The following is a 17,900-nucleotide window of genomic DNA, read 5'->3' on the forward strand; positions in this document are numbered from 1 at the left end:
AAACAATTTTTATAGGTTTTATTTGGGTATGAAGTAGGAGTAATTGTGGGAGTTTGTGTGAAAGATTTAAGGCATTGGAGAAGCAATAAAATGTATTTTCCTGATGTCAGTTTCTCTCTTTGACTTGAAAAATTGTTTTTGCAGCAATATCCCTTGACTGTTTTTCAGCATTTGCCTTTGAGGACTGGCTGCATTCACAATGTTAAACCTCACAACTAAATACTTCAGATGGACTGCCATTTCTTAATTCAGCTCTGGTCCTGACCTGAAGTTAAAAGAGGTTGTTGGTTTCCAGATTCAATGAGGAAGTTAATAATAATGAGAGAAGAGGATCCTGTAGTTTGGCAATCTTTTTCTTCTGTATAGAATAAGACAAAGTTTACATTGTTTCTTATATACCCCTTTCCTTACATATGTAGCTTGTGGAATGATAGCATCAGTGAATATGTAAATTATACTATCAGCAGTCTAGAAATAATTTATAAATATGGTAGTTCCTAATTTAGAGAGTTGAACTTTAATTACTGACTTAGATTTTGTTTCACATGTATATGTTTATTAAACATGCAAATAAAATTTTAATCCTATTATAAATGCACCTTGTAGTTCTGTTGTCAGTTTTGCATTCCAAAAGTCTATTAAAATTAAGCTCATCTAGAAAAGGGTGTGTTTTATAATCTTTCTAAAAGGCAAAAAAAAAAAAAAAAAGCTGCATGAATGTTAATCCTCTCTTCTCTTATCTCCTATCAGACTGCATGGTCTGGGTTTTTATGAACTAGCTCTCTGACTAGGAAACTCAATCCTACTGTACGGCACCATACAGTTGACTCCCTTCACCCCATTCCTTTACCCACCCCTTAACCCCTTTCCCCTCTGTTTTCTATATTTTTGAATTTGTTTTATTTTGTTTGTTCATTTTTTTGTTTTCTTAGATTCCACATATGAGTGAAATCATATAGTATTTTTCTTATTTCGTCTAACTTATTTCACTTGGTATAATATCTTTGTGGTCTATCCATGTTGTCACAAATGGCAAGATTCCATTTTTTTTTCATGGTGAGTTAGTAGTCCATTTTATATATATTTATGCTATATCTTCTTTGTTCATTCATCAGTGGACAGTTGTTTCCATATATTGGCTACTGTGACTAGTACAGCAGTGAAGTATACTGTAGGACAGCAGTACATGGCTGTGTATATATATATATATCTTTTCAATTAGTGTTTTTATGTCTGTCAGGAGGGGAATAGCTGGGTCATACGGTAGTATTATTAAGTTTTGTTTTGTTTTCCAGAAATCTCCATAATGTTTTCCATAGTGGCTCCGCCAATTTACAGTCCCACTAGCATTGTACAAGGATTCCCTTTTCTCTACATCCTGTCCAACATTTGTTGTTTCTTGTCTTTTCAATGATAGCCATTTTAACATATGAAATAATATCTCATTGTGGTTTTTGATTTGCATTTTCCTCACAGTGATGTTGAACATCTTTTTGTGTGCCTATGGGCCATCTGTATGTCTTCTTTGGAAAAATGTATTCAGATCTTCCTCCCGTTTTTAAATCAGGCTTTTACTGGTTTGTTGTTCTCATGTGAGTTCTTTATATATATTTTGGATATTAACCTCTTTTTGGATATGTGATTTGCAAATATCTTTCCCCATTCAGTAAGTTTCCTTTTTGTTTTGATGATGGTTTCCTAAAAGCAGAAGCTTTTTTAGGTTGAATTCCCATTTGTTTTATTTTTTCTTTTGTTTCCTTTGCCTTTGGAGTCAGAACATATAAAATATTGCTAAGATTGTTATCAGTGAAGTTGCTGCTTTTGTTTTCTTCTAGGAATTTTATGGTTTCAGGTCTTACATTCAAATCTTTAATCCTATTTTGAGTTAATTTTTGTGTCTAGTGTAAGATAGTGGTCTTGATTCATTCTTTTGCATGTGACTGTTCAGTTTTCCCAGTACTGTTTGTTGAAGAGACTATCCTTTCTCCACTGTATGTTCTTCACTCCCTTATCATAAACTAATTTCCCTATGTGTGAGTTTATTTCTGGTTTCTCAATTCTGTTCTGTTGATCTGTGTCCATTTGTGTGCCAGTACCATACTGTTTTGATTACTAAAGCCTTGCAACATAGTTTAAAATCAAGGAGCCTGAGATTTCCAGCTTTGTTTTTTTTCTCAGTGTTGTTTGACTATTTGTGATTTTTGGGTTTCCATACAAATTTTAAAATTATTTGCTTTAGTTCACTGAAATGTGCTGTTGAAATTTTGATAGGTATTGTTTTGAATTTGTAGATTTCTTTGGAGGATTAAAAAGAACATTTTAACAACATCTGTTCTTTAAATCTATGAATACAGGATGCCTTTCCTTTTGTGTGTGTGTGTGTCTTCTTCCGTTTCTTTCTCTACATCTTATATTTTTCATTGTACAGGTGTTTCACCTCCTTGGTTAAATTTATTTCTGGGTATTTTATTCTTTTCGATTCAGTTGTAAATGAGATTGTTTCCTTCATTTTTCTTTCTTATGATTTGTTATTAGTGTATAGAAATGTCACAGATTTCTGTATATTAATCTTGTATCCTTTCACTTTACAGGAACTTATTCATTAGTTCTACATATTTTTAAGTGGAGTCTTTAGCGTTTTTTGTATATAGTATCATGTCATCTACCAAATAGTGGTAGTTTTACTTCTTCCTTTCTACTTTGGATGACTTTTATTTCTTTTTCTTGCCTAATTGCTATGGCTAGAACTTCCACTTTTTATTTCTTTTTCTTGCCTAATGGCTATGGCTAGGACTTTGGCCACCTGATGCAAAGAGCTGACTCCTTGGAAAAGACTCTGATGCTGGGGAAGATTGAGGGCAGGAGGAGAAGGGGACGACAGAGGATGAGATGATTGGATGGCATCACTGACTCAATGAACATGAGTTTGAGCAAACTCCAGGGAAGCCTGGCATGCTGCAGTCCACGGGGTTGCAAAGAGTCAGACACGATTGAGTGACTGAATAACAAAAACTTCCAATACTATGTTGAATAAAAGTGGCAAGAGTAGGCATCCTTGTCTTGTTCCTGACCTTGGAGGAGAAGCTTTCATCTTTTCACCATTGAGTAGGATGTTAGCCATGGGTTTGTCATATATAGCCTTTGTTGTGTGGAAGCAAATTCCCTCTATGTTGAGAGTTTTTTTTATCATGAATAGATCTATGGAGATGATCATATGATCTTTATCCTTCATTTTGTTAATGTATCATGTTGATTGACTTGGTAAATGTCCAAGCATCTTTGCATCCCTAGACTAAATGCCACTTGACCATAGTATAGGATCCTTTTAATGTATTATTGGATTCAGTTTGCTAGTATTTTGTTGCATATTTTTGCATCTATGTTCATCAAGGATATTGGCCTTTAATTTTTTTTTTCTTTCTTTTTTTATATTGTTGTTGTCTTTGGTTTTGGTATCACAGTAATGCTGGCTTTGTAAAATAAGTTTGGAAGGTTTTTCTCCTATTCAGTTTTGTTTGGGTAGAGTTTGGGAAGGGTCATCTTTGAATGTTTTGTAGAGTTCACCAGTGAAGCTGCTTGATCCTGGACTTATGTTGGTTGGGAGATTTTTGATTACTGTTACAATCTCCTTGTTAGTAACTGATCCATTCAGATTTTATAATTCTTTATGATTCATGCTTGGGAGATTATGTTTCTAGGAATTTATCATGTCTTCTAGTTGTCCAATTTGTGGACATTGTTCATAGTAGTCTCTTAGGATCCTTTGTGTTTTGTGGTATCAGCTGTAACTTCTCTTTTATCTCTGATTTAATTTGAATTCTCTCTTGAGTTCTTGGTTAGTCTTGCAAAAGGTTTGTTGATTTTGCTTACCTTTTCTAAGGACCACTTTTTAGTTTCATTGATATTTAAAAATTTTTTTAATTCTATTTCATTTATTTCTAAACTGATCTTTATCATTTCATTCCTTCCACTGATTTTGAGCTTCATTTGTTCTTTTTCTGGTTCCTTTAAGTGTCAAGTTAGATTATTTATTTATTTTGTTGTTGATTTGTTTCTTGAGGTAGGTCTGTATTGCTATGAACTTTTCTCTTAGAACTGCTTTTGCTGCATCCCATAGATTTTGATATGTCAGGTTTCTGTGTTCATTTATCTCTAGGTATTTTTTTTATTTCTTCTTTGATACCTTTGATGACCCATTGGTTGTTCAGTAGTGAGTTGTTTAATCTCCATGTTTTTGTGTTTTTCCCCCATTTTTTTTTTTCTTGTGATTGTGTTCTAGTTTCATAGCACTGTGATCAGAGAAGGTGCTTGACATGATTTCAGTCTTCTTGAATTTAGTGAGATTTGGTTTGTGACCTGATATGTGATCTGTCCTGAAGAGTGTTCCCATGTGCTTTTGAGAATTTGTATTCTGCTTTTGGATGCAGTGTTCTACGTCCATTAAGTACATCTGGTTTAATATATCATTTAGTTTCATTGCGTTCTTATTGATTTTCTGTCTGGATGGTCTATGCAGTGACGTTAAGTAGAGTGCTAAGTTCTCTAGTATAATTATATTGCCTTCAGTTTCTCTCTAAGTTCATTAATATTTGCTTTATATATATCATGGTGCTAATGTGTTAGGTGCATATATATTTATAAATGTTGTATCTTCTTGCTCAATTAACCCCATCATTATTATGTAATGTTCTTTGTCTTTTATTGAAGTCTGAGTTTTAAAATCTATTTTGTCAGAAAGTATAGCTACTCCAGCTTTCTTTTCATGCCTATTAGCCAAGGAATATCTTTTTCAACCCTTCACTTTCAGTCTCTATGTGTCTTTTCTTCTGAAGTGACTCTTGTAGGCTATGTATAGATGGGTCTTGTTTTTTCATCCATTCAGCCACTCTTTGTCTTTTGATTGACAAATTTAGTCCAATTACTTTTAAAGTAATTATTGATGGATATGTACTTATTGCCATTTTGTTAAATGTTCTGTAGTTGTTTTTGTAGTTCTTCTTAGTTCCTTTCTTCTCTTCTGTCTTCTTTTGTGTTTTGGTGGTTTTCTTTAGTGTTATATTACTCCTTTTTCATGTTCTTTTGTGTATATACTATATGTTTTTTCCTTGTGGTTGCTGTAAGGTTCACATATGATATCCTATGTAAGTAGCAGCCAGTTTTAACAAGGCTTTGGAATTTGTTCCAGTTTATCTTTATACCCCTTCCCTCTGATATTTTATACTCTTGATGATACATTTTATATCTTATTTTATACATACCTTAATTAAGATTGTGAGTTTTAGTTACTCTTGCTACTTGTCTTTTAACTTTCATGCTTGCTTTATAAGTAATCAATTCACCATTTTTATTATTTATTTGCCTTTTCCAGTGAGATTTTTACTTTCATGTGTTTTCTCATTATTGTTTATTGCCAATTCTTTTCAGCTTAAAGAAGTCTTTTAAATATTTCTTTTAGGGCTAGTTTAATGATGATGATTCCTTTAGCTTTTGCTTATCTAGGAAACCCTTGATCTCTCCTTCAATTCTGAATAATCACCTTATAGGGTAGACAATTTTTGTTGGAAATTTTTCCTTTTCAGCACTTCGAATATGTCATACTATGTCTTTCTGGTTGAAGGAAGTTTTTACTGAAAAATCTGCTAAAAACCTTATGTCATTTCCCTCATATATAATGTTTTTTTTCTCTTGCTGCTTGTAGGATTCACTCTCTATACTTGACTTTTACCATTTTAATTGTAATGTGTCTTTATGTGTGTCTCTTTGGCTTGAGCTTATTTGGAGCTCTCTGGCCTTGCTGAACCTGAATGTCTATTTCTTTCTTTAGATTAGGGATATTTTCAGTCACTCTTTCTTCAAATAATTTTTTGGGGCCTTTTCTTTCTTCTTCTAGGAGTTCAAGATTAATAAATGTATCTCCCTCACCTATGGCCCATCGACTTTATAGTCTATTTGTTTTGCACGGGTTTTCTGGTCTAGTGAATTTATGCATGAGCTGTTTAAGGCTATGTTTTCTGTTCTGTAGTTTTCCTGGGCATATTCTCTGTTGATTTTCAAAACTAGGTCTTTTGAGGGCTTGTCTCTCCTTTGCAGGACCTAGTAGTTGGTTTGCTTGATATGGAGCTTGAATCTCTTGCTCCTGAGGGAAATGATTTGTTCCTTGATGATCCCTTCCAATTGTGAATCACTGAGTCTGGGGTGTGGGTTTTTTCCTTGATGAGATTGTGTCTCTATTTATCTTCACAATCTCTTGCTGTTCTTTTATCCTTTGTTGAGGAGGTTCTGTTTATCCAGTTTTTAGGTCCCTTTCTGTTGGAATTATTCCATATGTAGCTGTAGATTTGTTGTGTTCATCAGAGGAGGGGAGTTTAGGATCTTCCTACACCTTCACCTTCAACCCTGTCAGTGTAGAAAAAAAATGGAAAAATATAGAATACGTGAAAAAGAGGAAATCTGTTGTTCTACCATCCGGGGACAACTGGTACTAATAATTTGTTGCCTCACCCCACCTCCTTTGTTGTGCATGTATTACTTTTCAACATACATAATTGACATACTGTATATTGTAGAGGTATTGTTAATGTATCAGATTAGTCAGTGCAGTAAGCTGGTCGTGCTGTGAGAAGCATGCAGGGCTAAGACTGGCTGAGGAGACAGTACATTCATGCTCTATAGGAGGTTCTTTTCATTTAGAGGAATTGGTGTATTTCTCTTTTTCATATTGCTAAACTAAATTTGAATAACTTTACAAGCATGTTTGAAGTATCTCTGCTTTTTATAATTTTATATCCTTTTTTTTGTGATAACATTTTCCCATATCAGAAAATCCTACTTCTTCCTTACTCCATGTTTACTGTCTGATAGATTCAGAACTAGCAATGATACAGAATATATTAGTTGAAAGGCTATTGATAGTCTAAAAAAATATGTCTCACATCTCTTGGGCATATGTTAAAATATGTTGTCCAATAGAAATGATGTATGCTACATATATAATTTCAAATATATTAGCCACATTTTTGGAAGTACAAAGAAGATGTGTGTGTGTGTGTGTGTGTGTGTGTGTGTGTGTGTTAGTCGCTTATTTGTGTCTGACTCTTTGCAGCCCCATGGACTGGAGCCTGCAAGGCTCCTCTGACCATGGAATTCTCCAGACAAGAATACTGGAGTATGTTGCCATGCCCTTCCCCAGGGGATCTTCCCAACTCAAGGATCAAACACAGGTCTCTCACATTGCAGGCAGATTCTTTACCATTTGAGTTACCCAGGAAGCCCACAAAGAAGATAGGTGAAATTAATTTAAATGATATGTTTTATTTAATCTAGTATAAGTAAGATATCATTGCAACATATACTCAGTATAAAATTTTTTTGAATTTTGTATGTTTAAAATTTATTTTTTTAATTGAAGGATAATTGTTTTACAGAATTTTGTCACACCTCAACATGAATTAGCCATAGGTATACATATATCCCCTCCCTTTTGCACCTCCCTCCCATCTCCCTTCCCATCCCACCTCTCTAGGTTGATACAGAGCCCCTGTTTGAGTTTCCTGAGCCATACAGCAAATTCCCGTTGGCTATCTATTTTACACATGGTAATGTAAAATAGATAATGTACTCTCTCCGTACATCTCACCCTCTCCTCCCCTCTTCCCATGTCCGTAAGTCTTCAATATAAAAAATTTTTGTGCTGTTTTAGTCTTGTTTTTCTTACTAAGCCTTCAAATTCCAGTTTATATTTTCCACTTATGGCACATCAGTTCAGACTAGCCATGTTTCAAGTGTTCTGTAGCCACATGTGGGTAGTATTAGCACAGTCCTAGAGCATATAATTTTCTCTATAAGAGGTGATAAAATAGCACTTTCCAGGTACTCTGCAAGGGGGTTAAAGAGAAGAAAGCAGCAAAGCAAGGTTGCACTATGGATGTTGAGCACTCATTTTGGTGTCTCATGAAATTTTAAAACTTTGCCTCAATGAAATTACACATTCTTGTATTTATGGATCTTCATGTTACCTATGCTAAGTTGCTTCAGTCGTGTCTGACTCTTTGTGACCCTGTTGACTAGCCCACCAGGCTTTTCTCTCCATGGGATTCTCCTGGCAAGAATACTGAAATGAGTTGCTGTGCCCACTTCCAGGGGATCTTCCCAACCCAGGGATCAAACCTGTGTCTCTTAAGTCTCCTGCATTGGTAGGCTGGCTGTTTACCACTAGTGCCACCTGGGAAGCCCTCATATTGCACAATAATGTTCAATTTGTAGTCATCCAAAGGTTTGCTAGGTATAATACTTAAAGTTAATTCTCAGATAGTCATTGAAATCAATTCCTACTAAGGATTTTGGATAACAAAGAGTTTTCAAGAGTTTAAGACCTGAGGAGAAATAAATTTTTATTAGTCATGTACAGAAAACCTTTATGAAGTCAGTAACAAAGACATATACACATGTATGTATTACATATGCACATGTAACATATATCTATGTACATACACCTATATACACATTTATCATAATCCTTATTACTTTTAAGGAACAATAGCAATTAAAATCATTCTCTTCTTTCTTAAATGAATTTGTGACATGATAAGAAAGGTGTGGCATGATCAGGAGGTTAGTGGTAAAAATTGAATGTATAAAGTAGAATATTAAAAATGCTTTGCTTTTAATTTGTGATCATGGGAAAAAAATTCCTTAACATCTATAAGCTTTTATTTTGTTCTGTAAAATGGAGATAATCCTGCTCTTTTTTCTCAATCTGATTTTTATTATCAAGTTGGATGAATTAAGCCTGAAGGGATATACCTTATTCATTTATAAATCAGTATTGAATAAATACACCAAATATTGAATTCAAAAGTTGAATATATGTACAAGAACTTTCTAAACTGAGAGTCCTACAAATGGAAGCTACTGGACTTGGTTTGTATTATTTCTTCTTATTTAAGGTATTTACTGGAATGTGAGAAGTATAATAATATTTGCCTTGTACAAACCATGGATAGGATTGCCTGTTGTATTTTTCCTTACCATTAATATTTTATCAGATTTTATCTTAAACATTAGATATATGTCTAAAATCTAGGGCTTCCCTTGTGGCTCAGGGGTAAAGAATCTACTTGCCAGTGCAGGAGACACAGGTTTGATCCCTGGTCTGCGAAGATCCCACATTCTGTGAAGCAACTAAGCCCAGGCGCCACAGTTACTGAGTCTGTTGTCTAGAGCCTGGGAGCTGCAACTACTGAAGTCCGCATGCCTAGAGCCCGTGCTCTGCAACAAGAGAATCCACTGCAGTGAGAAGCCCACACACTGCAACTAGAGAGTAGCTCCCTCTTGCCACAGCTAGAGAAAAGCCCACACAGCAACGAAGACCCAGCACATCCAAAAAAAAAAAAGGTCTAGCACTTAAGCATCTTTACATCTGTTAATAGTATATATGCAGTTAGAAATTTCGTTGTTATTGTGAGATAGACATGACTTTTTATTGTACCCAATCTTAAAGCTCATCCTGATCGAGACACAAATGCAAGCTCATTGGATGCCAAAATTGTTTTGGAAGCAAAGTAGCAATATATAAATAACTTTCTGTAACTGTACACTTACTCGGTCATCTGTAGCGATTGAAAATTTGGATATTTCCCATTTTTATGGTACGTTTCCCCATTTTTAGAGATATTTCTCATTTTTAGGGTATATTTATTTTTTTCTATTATGAATGAAGTAAGCAAGCCGCATGTGAGATAGCATGTGTAGTGTGACATATGCCTTGTTGTTTCCTGTGTGTAAGTGAGGAACTTTAGGGAGAAATTGAATGTTGGCCGTGTACTAGGACACCATGAACTAAACGATACTGTCTGAAAATAGTTGGCATACTTTTCTGTTTTTATTATATCCCCCTACTTCTACCTTCACCTCAAACCTTCGAGTATCTTTGGATATTTGGAACAGAAAGATAACCCAATCATACTTGATTTTTTTTTCCATTTTTCTTCACATGATGGTAAATATTTAAAAGTTTTAGTGAGAAGAAATACAGTAGGTATTTTGAAAAGGTATATACAATGATAGTGTAGAGCACTTGGCCAAATGAAAAATGAGTGATCTGTTGATTAAATGAAATGATTTGCCTCGGTACATGGCAGGGAAGAGATACTTGCTCCTTCTCTTCCCTTGTTGATCTTTTCCCTCTAATGGCTAGAAGTGCATTTTTAAAGCAATTCTGATATGCAAAAATTCTCTGCTTATTTCTATTCCATTCTAAATTTTACTCTTTGGTACTGTGCTCTGGCACATGGGAAAGAGGGTTGAAATCTTGTCATCCTTTTTCTTTAATTTCATTTCTTATGTATCTTGCATCTGCTCATTCTTAGCTTAGAAAATACTAATAATAATTGGTTAAAATAAGAAGTTCATTTCATGACTGCTTGTTGTTATCTGAATCTGTTGTAATCTGTAGTCCTGAATAGTTTTTTTTTTTTAATTAGGCCCTTAAAAATTCCAATCTAGATCAGCAAAAGCTCCCAATAACAGTAAACTGGTGCATTTAATATATACCAAATTGTAGCTTATGCATTTGACAATATGCTCTGCATTAAGTTTTGGTTCTTTGATGTTAGTGTCTGACTGATGGAAGTTCAAATGAATAATAATCTCTGAAAAATAAAAAAAATATGTTCCTAGCTGATTTGGGAATGTAGTTGAGCCATTAGCTACAACTTCTGCATTGAGTTTGTAAAGAAGCAGAAAAGGAAAATGATTTTAGTTTCATGAACTAGTTCTTTTCAAACCCTTAACAGTTATTTTATGACTAGAGCAGATTGACTCTCGTGGTGATATTTCCATTTCTGGTCCTTAGATATCATTTCTGAGAAGATATTGAAAGAGTAAGAAGACAATATATTCTTAGGGTTTAGCGCTACAGTTGAGCCCCTGCTTGAACTGACAGCAGATTGAACTGTTCAGAGGAAAAGAAATGGTATGTATGTATAGCAAAACTTTTTTCTCTAGGGAAGAAAAAAGAGGTGCTCATTTTTATAAGGTGATTGTTTTGGAGACAGTAGTTTGCAGTTTGAGGATATTGTGAACTGTTAATCTGTAAAGCACATTTATAATAAATGAATTACAGGTTATATATGAAAGCAGTTTTTATAGTGTCTAACCTAGCTCTGGGCTTCCCTGGTACCTCAGTTGGTGATAAATCCACCTGCAATGCATGAGACTCCGGTTCAATTCCTGGGTTGGGAAGATCCCCTGGAGAAGGGATAGGCTACCCACTCCAGTATTCATGGACTTCCCTGGTGGCTCTGATGGTAAAGAATATGCCTGCAATGTGGGGAGACTTGTGTTCAGTCCCTGGGTTGGGAAGATCCGCTGGAGGAGGGCATGGCAACCCACTCCAGTATTCTTGTCTGGAGAATCCCCATGGACAAAGGAGCCTGGCAGGCTACAGTCCATGGGGTTGCAAAGAGTTGGACATGACTGAGTGACTAAGCACAACCTGGTTCCAGTACCTTAGAATAGTTTGAAATAATCAAATATTTTGAAAATAGTATAGAATTTCTTTCTCTGATCTACTCCTTTTAGAGTTTAATTTTTCCAAGTTCTTGCCACTTGTTATATAATGTAAGTGTTTTGTTGGGTCTAAATGTTATTTCACATTTCTCCAAAGAAGACATGCAGATGGCCAAAAAGCACATGAAAAGATGTTCAACATTGCTAATTTGTAAAGAAATACAAATCAAACCTACAACGAAGCATCACTTCACACCAGTCAGAATGGTTATCTTTAAAAAGTCTACAAACAATAAAGGCTGGAGAGGGTGTGTGTAGAAAAGGGAACCTTCCTACACTGTTGGTGGCAATGTAAATTGGTACAGCCACTACAGAGAACAGTATGGAGGTTCCTTAAGAAACTAAAAACAGAGCTACCATATGATCCAACAATCCCACTCCTGGGTATATATGTGTAGAAAACCATACTTTGAAAAGATACATGCACCCCAGTGTTCATTGTAATGTTCTTTACAATAGCCAAGACATGGAAGCAACCTAAATGTCTATCAACAGATGAATGGATAAAGATGCAGTACACATATACAATGGAATATTACTCAGTCATAAAGAAGAATGAAATAATGCCATTTGCAGCAACATGGATAGACCTAGAGATTATCATGCTAAGTGGAGTAACTCAAGGTATCATATAATATCACTTATATGTGAAATCTAAAGGAGATACAAGTGAACTTATTTACAAAACAGAAACAGATGCACAGACATAGAAAACAACCTTATGGTTGCCAAAGAGGAAAAGTGAGGGGAGGGATAAATTAGGAGGGCAGGATTAACATACACACTACTGTATATAAAATAATCAACAGGAACCTACTATATAGCACAGGGAACTCTACTTAATATTCTGTAATAACTTACATGGGAAAAGAATAAAATATATGTATATGTACAACTAAATTGCTTTACTTAACATCTGAAACTAATACAACATTGTAAAATGAACTATATTCCAACATAAAATAAAAATTATATTAAAAATGCTATGTTATTTATTCTGACTATTCAAACAAGATGGCTTCTTTCTGTAGGAATGTTAAGGACCAAATACCTAATATTGGATGTTTATCTGGTTTTAGAGACAGTTTAGAAATTTTTAAAAATTAAGCAATAGATGAATAATATCTCAGAAGAAATTAAGTGATGCAGCAGTATATAGAAAAACGAGCCAGATTCCTCCTGCATATCTCCCTTTCTTTATTTGCCACCTAGGGGTAACCACTGCAATGTTTGATATCCAGATCTTTTATTATGTGTGTGTGTGCAGTTTTATTTTGTCTCTATATTTTTAACATATTGCATACATTGTTCTGCGTTCTGTCCTCTATGTCAATATGGAATATCTTTTTCATTTCAGTACATATAGTTTTGAGTTATTCTTTAACTGCTACACAGTATTCCTTAGCATTGAGTGGTAGTTTATTACATTTTTTTAAAAATGAAAAATAGTGCTCTTGGAATAGACCCATTATGCACAAGCTTAGAGCTTTTAATCTGCCAATGGTGAAAACCATTATATTTCTCTATTTTTGTTTTCTAGGTATGCAGAACACACTAAATTTTTTAAAAAAATCAGAATTGTGAGAGGAAGCAAAAATTGGCTAATCCATAGTTGGATTATTTCAACTTCTTTTAAAAAATGCCTGGATTGTGTCATACTGTTCTAGGTACATGATTTAATGTCATTGAAATTGAGTTACACTTGCATCACTGAGTTCCCACATGGAGTTGAAAAGAACAAAAAAGATTACAGTTTTTCTGCAGTGAGACAGAATGGATAAAAGCAGTTTATATCTAAGCTATACACATCTTCATTGATGAATGTGACCAGAAAGCCCATCCATGAAGGTATGAGCCCTGTATTTTCCTGTTTAGTGTTACATCCCCTGCACCTCCCAGTATGTCTAGCATGATAAAACACAAAGATGTATGAATGAGTGAATGAGTGCATAAATGCCACATATATGAAGCACGTCAGTCTGTGAGCCATGAGTTGAAAATAACCGGGCAGTTAAGGCTGCGGAGATGGGCCTTGAATTGAATTGGTGTTAATACATCTATCATGCTGAGCATTTAAGCTTTTTAGTAAATTATCAGAAATTTGAGTTGTTTTGCTCTCCTACTATGCTTAACTTTCTTTTATAAATATCGCTTCTGTTTTTTCATGTAGATTAGCATTATCTAACTTATTACCTATGTTAGTTTTACTTAGGTAAACTTTGGCCAAACCATTCAAAATGAACAGTCATGATTAGTTTTTGGTGTGTCTCCCACCAGTAGTTCCTATTTTAATTATTTGTATATTAAGGATGATTGTTGGTTTTAGCAATCTAAAACTAAAGTTCCTAAGTTTTTGAGTGCCTGCTTTGTAATGGGGCTGACGCTAGATGCTGGAATACAAAATGAATGAAATGCCATCTTGGCCTTCCTGTATCTCCGTGCCCAGAGGAGAATACAGGAATGAGAGAATGTCTGTTGCATGGCAAGTACAATTGTAGAGGTATATGCTGTACCAGAATTTTGTGATTGGTATCAGTTTGGCCATTCTGAGACTGAGATAGTCTGTGGGCCTGGAAATTAAAGTATCTAATGCTTTGTCATGTCTCACCTCTGGCATTCTTACTTAAGGAGAACCTGTAGGTGAATAACCAGTTTTTAGTGCGTGTGTGGTATTCTTCCTCCCTCTTTCGATTTCTTGTGTATGATCTGCTCTGTTTGAACAAAGGACTATGAACCATATCTGGCCCCAGCTTCCACCTGCTGTTGGAAAAAGACCTCTTCTTCCATTATAATTTCTTTGATGTCATTTATTATCCTTTTTCCTTGTATTAGTTTGAACACTGATACTAACATTATCAAGATATGGCAGAACTTAGGATTCTTTGCTAGTGATTTCCTTTTTCTATTTTGGGAGTAGGTTCTAAAAGAGATAAACAACCCAAGCTTCTATGTCTTTGTCCTTTCCTTTTCTCTCTTTAGGAACTTGTAGGTGGGCACTGTTTTCCTAGCCTGAGGCAGAAACAGTGCCATCCAACTACATTGCTTTCATTTCAAGTTGGCATCAGCTTTGGCAGTAGTGCAGTAGTTTGATCTGGTATTCTTAAGTTGTAGTTGCAAAGATTCCAGCATTCCTGCCATTTAGAGTAAATAGTGCCCCCTTACATCTTTTCCTCACGTCTTTTTTTCCACCGAGAATTTAGGATGGTGCCAGCACCGTTTCCTCTTGTATTTGGAGTTGACCTTTATAGGTCCATATAGACTCATATTTCAGTGACACTAGAAAATGAGCTCCATGATTGTGGGACCTCTTGTTCACAGGTGTATTCCAGCACTTAGAATACTGCCTGGATAGTATGTGAACAACCCTACCCAGAAGACTGAGTGACTCTTTAATGCATAGAGCTTTTCAGAGCAAGGGATTGTGTTCCTGTTCTTTTTGTGAAGCTTTGTTCATTCCTTATGGTCCAGCAATAGCATGATAGGGCTGGGCTGCCTCATAACCAATGTCATTTGCTGGGCTACTAAGAAAATTCCTATCGCTCAGCTTATCCAAGGATAAGGGGAGAGTTTCTAAATGAAGTTTTCTCCTGGGCCCTTGGGCTTGGAATCCAAGGTCCCTGTGACATTAAACTAAATTCCTGGTGGAAGACTTGAGCCAGCCTTTTGGATGTATCCACAGAGACGGAGTTATTTTTTCGATAGCACCATCAACTTGGTTGTGCAGCGTTTCTGGAATTACCCAGCATACCTGTCCACTTGGTCATGTCCTAGCAAAACTGAGAAGCAGTTTATTTTTGTGTTTAAGAACTAGGATCTGGAACCAGACCTCCTTATTGGAATCTTGCACTGTCATTTCTCTTATGTGTATGTAATCTTTAGCAAATTACTTATTTTGTGTCTCAGTTACCTTATCTGTAAAATGGGAATAAAATAATACCTAATTCATAATGTCATTTGAGGATTAATATAGGCAAAGGGCTTAGAACTTCACCTGGTATATAGCGCCCATGTTCAATAAACTTTAATATTTACTTTTCTGATGCTGAGAAAAATTCATACCTATTTTACTCATTTTCGTTCTAACGTGCTTTCCTGAAAAGGATGAGAAGGCACAGAGGTGTAGCTGATGTTCTGAGAATCTCATTCAGGAGGTGGGTGGGGGTGTGTGGCGTCCATGGTGGTGTCTTGAGCAAATGATGGCACATAGCATCAGCTTCTAATGTCCTCGTCCATCAGCATGTGTAAGGTGGAAAACAGAACCTTTGATCTAGAGAGCTCTAATTATCCCCACAGTAGGCCATGCTCAATTTGACAGTGTCATGATTTTTAATATTTGAAAGTTCCAGAATTGCTACTCTGGGATGTAACCCTTTTTCTACCTCCCTCGTGCTTTTGCTTATACAGTTGAGTGAATATGATGCTCTGCTTCCCACACAGATACCCAAATAGCTCAGACTGCTGAAATATTAGTATCTTACTGTCAGCACATAACTTATATTACTGGATGTTCAAAATTTTCACTGTTACCTGGGTCTGAATTTCAGCTCTGCTAGGCTTCAGGGTTTTTTTGTTAGTTTTGTTTGTCAAATAGAATAAAAGTATCCAACCTCATAGGATTGTTGTGAGAGTTAATGATGAATAGAAAACACTTAGCATAGTGTGCATACTGGTATGGAGTAAGTCTCAAATATTAATTGCAAAATTAATATCTATCAACATCATCACTGTGGTTGTTGTTCCATGTTTCAAATCAGCAGTGAAATGCACACTCGCACTAATCATTTCTGCTTGAAATTGGGAGACTAAATGAAATGCAGCAGCTCTCTGCTTGACATGTACTGTAGCCTTGCTTTTACAGTCAAGATTGTACTGCCCTCAAGGGTGTATCGATACATACAGGGGTTTTAGAACACAGTAAACCCTGAGAGTTGGCTTTCCTGGTCCTGTGTTCCAGCTCCTTTCTGCCCAAATGTCATAGCCCATATTTCCATTACACACTCCACTTGATGGCTTCTCCATTAAAATTGCAGTAATGTGATTTGTATTTTGTCCTTGAATTGAGGCCAGAATTAGGAAGTACATCCAGTGCTTTTGGTAGCAAATTTCTGTAATGGCCTATGAGATAATTACTTTGATAATAACACATTTTTTATGTATAAGTACCAGTTTATTAAATGTTATTTACCACTTATCATCCTAGATTTGCTACATTTCTTTTTCTTTAATATGAAAAACATCCCTGTGTGATGAGTGATATTATTTCCCATTCACAAATAAGAAAATGGGGTCTCAAAAAGGTTAAACAGTTTGTCTGAAGAGTGCACAGCTATTTAGTGAGGCAGAGTTGATTCAGTCCACAAATTATTTTTTTTCCTCCAGAGGTAGAAAGTTGAATCTTAAAAATGAGGGTCAAAATTTCTCCTGTAGAAGCTTATAAATGGTATGCCTAAATAAAAATAGTAGGTAAAAGAAAGTAAATGGGTGGAAAGAAAGTGTGAAGAAGGTTAAGTTGATATTGTGGATCAATTATAAAAGATAGGAAGCAGAAAACATCATTAAAGCACTTTTCATATTGAAATACTTAGAAGGCAGTTATTTTGTCTGATGGAGAATTTTTTTTTTTTGATAGTGTCACATTTTAACTTGGAGATTCAGAATTAAAACTTAAAAATAGATCTAGAACAGAGGGTGAAAATAATATCAGTGAAAAGGAGAATGTGGAAATAGAAATATTATGTGTATTTAACAAAAAGTGAGGGCTTGCTGGTGGTCTGGTGGTTAAGAATCCACCTGCCAATGCAGGGGACATGCGTTTGATCCCTGGTCCAGGAGGATTCCCACATGCACTAGAGCAACTAAGCCAATGCACCACAATTACTGAGCCAGCACTGTAGAGCCTGTGAGCTGCAACTGCTGAGCCTGCGTGCTGCAACTACTGAAGCCTGTGTGCCTAGAGTCTGTGCTCCACAACAAGAGATGCCACCACAATGAGAAGCCTGCGTTCCGCAACTAGAGTAGCCCCTGTTTGCCACTAGAGAAAGCCCGCATGCAGCCACAAAGACCCAGTGCAGCTAAAAATCAGTAAATGATAAATAAATAAAATAAATCTTTTTTAAAAGAGAAAAGTGATCAATATAAGATGTGTCGAGATAAAGATATATGAGCTAAGTGGGGGTTTAATGTAGATATGGTTCAGCGAAGGCAAATTGCAAACATTCTTTGATTCAGGGAGAGAAGATTCAGATAAACATTCTGGAGTTTGTTGCCATAGTACTAAATTATATCTTTCTAGAAATGAGATCCCAATGTGAAGCTTATGTCTTTTATTTGGA

The 17,900-nt window shown here is 35.5% G+C and overlaps 1 protein-coding gene across 13 annotated transcripts in view; it reads left to right on the forward strand.

Annotated features, from left to right (window-relative positions):
* Positions 1 to 17,900, forward strand: part of PEAK1 (pseudopodium enriched atypical kinase 1) — a 315,488-nt gene that overhangs the window by 13,235 nt on the left and 284,353 nt on the right. For 4 of the 13 annotated variants that reach the window (XM_081549531.1, XM_081549534.1, XM_081549537.1 and 1 more), the window contains exon 2: positions 10,853 to 10,972. The exons of 7 other annotated variants lie outside the window; for them this stretch is intronic. The gene's annotated coding sequence lies outside the window, so the exon portion shown is untranslated. Of the gene's footprint in view, positions 1 to 10,852; positions 10,973 to 12,027; positions 12,193 to 13,108; positions 13,417 to 17,900 lie in introns of all 13 variants that reach the window. 2 more of the 13 variants (XM_081549532.1, XM_081549533.1) reach the window with 2 other exon arrangements.

Source organism: Giraffa tippelskirchi, chromosome 12 (assembly GCF_054371585.1).
Source record: "Giraffa tippelskirchi isolate mGirTip1 chromosome 12, T2T-mGirTip1v1.2.pri, whole genome shotgun sequence".
NCBI classification, from domain to species: domain Eukaryota; kingdom Metazoa; phylum Chordata; class Mammalia; order Artiodactyla; family Giraffidae; genus Giraffa; species Giraffa tippelskirchi.